At 42.6% G+C, this 3,658-nt stretch overlaps 1 long non-coding RNA gene across 1 annotated transcript; it reads right to left on the reverse strand.

The window, feature by feature from the left end:
• Window positions 2,118-3,345, reverse strand: LOC109844269. Its single transcript, XR_002247960.1, has 3 exons — window positions 3,180-3,345; window positions 2,376-2,532; window positions 2,118-2,301 (listed from the first exon to the last, which is right to left on the reverse strand). It is a non-coding gene; the product is annotated as an uncharacterized LOC109844269 (long non-coding RNA).

Consider the following 3,658-nt stretch of genomic DNA (forward strand, 5'->3'; position numbering starts at 1 on the left):
CTGTAGAGGGTAGATTTTGTCTATGTATTGTCTTGAGGATTCATATGTAGAGAGATGAGGTTGTAATAGCCGTAACGTTGTTGTTTATACAGTGATTGTAACCCTAGGAATGCCTAGGTTGACAGCGTACATATTTTTTCAAATGATAAATGAAAATTTTCAATTACCACAAATAAATAAATAAAATAAATAAACAAAAAAATAAGGACAGTTTTTTGAAAACAACCATTTTGTAAAGTTAATGAGCAAAATCGATCTTCTCCAAAAAGAAAACAGCAAAATCAACCCTTGATGAAAAATGTCGATTTTGTTGTAGCAGGTTTTTCGAACTACACGGGACTACTAGTCCTGTGTAGTTAAGGCAGGCTAATCCAGCGTGTCCGTGACCACTCCTTCGACTCAATCATGAACATGGAGAAGAAGACTCGTGTTGCCCTCAAACTCCAAGCACTAATCCTCTCCCACCCCAACTCCTCCCTCCTCCTCTTCACCCTCAACTCCCTCTCCCCCTCTCCGCCAGTTTTGGGCCCGCCTCACCCTTGCCGCCCTCTCCCAAATCCGACGAGAGTTTGACGCCATCAAGTCCAATCTCGCGGACTCAGTCCTTACACTCAAGAAGCTGCTCCTCCTCGCCACCCCGTGGCGTCGTCTCTAGCTCGAACACATTCTGGTCGCTCAGTGCGACCTCAGCCTGCCCGACGACTTCGAGCACTCGGTCATTCTAGCCTACCCCTTGGCCTTTCGGCTGATTCCCTCGGCCCCGGAGGACGGCCCGATCGAGGGCCAAATTCGTGGAGGCGGTCGCGAGATCTGAGGTAAGGAAAGAGGGGAGGGGAGGGTCACGAATGGGTTTAGGCTTATATATTCCAAATGGATGGGACTACTAGTCCTGTCCATTTGGTTTGACATGTTAATCTTAGATCTTAACTACACGGGACGGACTAGTAGTCCCGTGTAGTTCGAAAAAACAACCACAGCAAAATTGACCATTTTCATCTGAGTTGTGATGAAAAGAGTCGATTTTGCTATTTTGGTGAGAAGGTCGATTTTGCTCATTAATTTTGCAAAAGGGTTGTTTTCAAAAATTTGTCCAAAAAACAAATAAAGCACAACCACAACTTAAGAACATCAATTATTCAGCAAATAATCAGAATGTAAAGGTAATATGATTTCAAAAAACTTCTAAATTAAGAAATCGATCTCCTCACAACTCCTGAGCCAAATGCAAATCAAATTTATTTACAACTGTTTGTTGGGAATACTACCTGCTGGGTCTATGCAAAACCCCTAAAACAGCAGAAATGCGGTATAGAGAAAAGTACACAAGATTTACGAGTTCGGCAACTGCCTACGTCCTCGAGAGCCACACAGTCAATTTCTTATTAATTTAACAAGAAATTACAATTCAAGAGCAGATCCCAAACTGAGATCTCTCAATACAAACACTGTAGCTACAGTGTTAATAATTAAAGGGAATAATCCCTTTCAATTCTCTTTTGAGAATAAAGAATATCCCACAATAAGTCTCATCTTTAATTCTCTCTCTCTTCTTAAATCTCCCCTCAAACACCGTTGAAAGCTGGAGATTAAACAATCAAAATCGCTGTTGCGATTTCAGGGCCGAAGAGCAGAAGAAAAAGGGAAACGCAGCTGCGTTTTGTCCGCCGCCAGAGAAGAAGCCGGGAAGGGGGAAAAAGCAAAAACCTAGGGCATCGAGGGGGGCTGCTTTTATAGGCGAACATGACAGGCTGGCGACAGCCTGCCGCCAGCCACGCGAGCGCACAAGCTCGACGCGAGGGTCGGAATGCCAAGACGCGAGGGTCGGAGTGCCAAAAACGCGAGGGTCGGAATCAGAAACGCCAAGGTCGCGATGCCCACACGCCGTGGTCGGGAACGCCAAGATTCGAGCTCGCCTGCTCGAGCTTCACCTGAAACTGCGCCTGGAGTTCGCCGTCGACTTCACCTGAGTTGACGTCCACGCTCATCCCTCGAGCTCGCCGGAGCTCCTCGTCGAGGTTTGATCTACACCCCGTTCCAACACTGTTCTCATCCTAATTTCTTGAATATCAAGCCAAAAATTAAAAAAAAGGGTACTTCATTTGTATAGTCCGAGAAAGTCTAGTACAATGCCCTTCAAAACTCGAGCTTTAATTTCTGCCTTAGAAATTTCTCCATCTCTACTTCATTTAAGTTACCAATGAAACCAATAACAATTGCTTGCTCCATCTTGCGACCATCACGTACACTTCGTCTATCGATCAAAGTGGCCAGAAGATTGTTTTCTTGAGGCATGTCCCTTACCTGATGAGGTTCATGAGAATATTAATAATCAGATCAGTTCTCATAATGGAGAGAAGCATCAGGAAATGACTTACCTCAACTCATATAACTCTCGTAACTGAGAGAAGCTTTGGAGAAGTGAAGTGCAGGAGTCTGTTCTGTATCTTTAGTCCATACGTCAATTAGCTGCAATTTCTTTAGCTTCTGAAAAGTAGAGGCGAACTCCAAAGGGGTGTAGCATGACGACAAGCACTAGAAGAAACAAGAAAGAGAAGAGCTTATAAATGTTCAATTTGATTGGAAGTACAACTTTCGAAGTTGTTTTAATCGATAAAATTCAAAGATAAGAAGCAACTCGTATCCTGAAAGAAAATCTTATTGTTTTCTGAGTTGGAAGCAAATGCTTTGCCTTAAGGACTCAACTGTGCGTCAATAATCAATCTTGTATAAGGTTGCTATATCGATCATTAATTAAGCTTATTGTTTCCTGCGTGTTCCATAACTACGTACATACACACTAAATGGGATATGTTTTGTATTTTGTATCACATTAATATATCATGGAGGCGATGTCTCGTAACGGAACATTGTCAACTTTAAGGTGATTTTAGATCTGATTTTTGGTTGTATATATGAACTTAAACTACACAACTAACAACCTAGCAAGGACATAATTAATGTTCTCTATGTAAGATAATGTTGATGCTGCACATTGGGGCCACTCCTTTCCCATCTATTTCTGTTTGAAGAATGCACGTAGTCCTCATCTAGCTACTAATTAATTAAATCTGATACCAAAATCGTAGCCAAATACCAACAGCTGTATAAGCACGAAAGTTGTAAAAAGTTAAAAACCCTATGGAACTGATTAAAGAATTAATACAAGGAGGTTCACCAACCTGAACCACTTCAGGACCCAGTTGAAGCTCCTCAGTGCTCCCAATCCCAGCGAGAAGATCTCTCAGCGACCACGACAAATCTCTCCCTGGAATACAAACCCTCGACTTCCTCACCATCGGAGCTGAAACCCTGATACTCCTCGTACAATATCTAACGTCTGTTGGAATAATCATGACGTGGCCGGGCCGAGAGAAGCGGTCAAGCAACAGCATGAATTGGTTGCGGGATTCATGAGTTGGTTACGGGATTTGATCTTATTTTTAGGATAGGTTGGTTTTGAGTCTGTTAAGCTTTTTCTCTTATTTAAAGCGAGTGATTGTTTTAAGTTTTAGCAGCATCCCAATCAATAAAAAAAACTCTCCAGTTCTCTCCGTGTGCATATTCTCCCTCTGTGCCTTCATTCAACGTTTTTTTTTGGCTTTGATCCAGCTTCATCACGAGGCTTTGATCCAGTTTCATCACGTGGTATCAGAGCCAG

This window comes from Asparagus officinalis, chromosome 1, assembly GCF_001876935.1.
Source record: "Asparagus officinalis chromosome 1, Aspof.V1, whole genome shotgun sequence".
NCBI classification, from domain to species: domain Eukaryota; kingdom Viridiplantae; phylum Streptophyta; class Magnoliopsida; order Asparagales; family Asparagaceae; genus Asparagus; species Asparagus officinalis.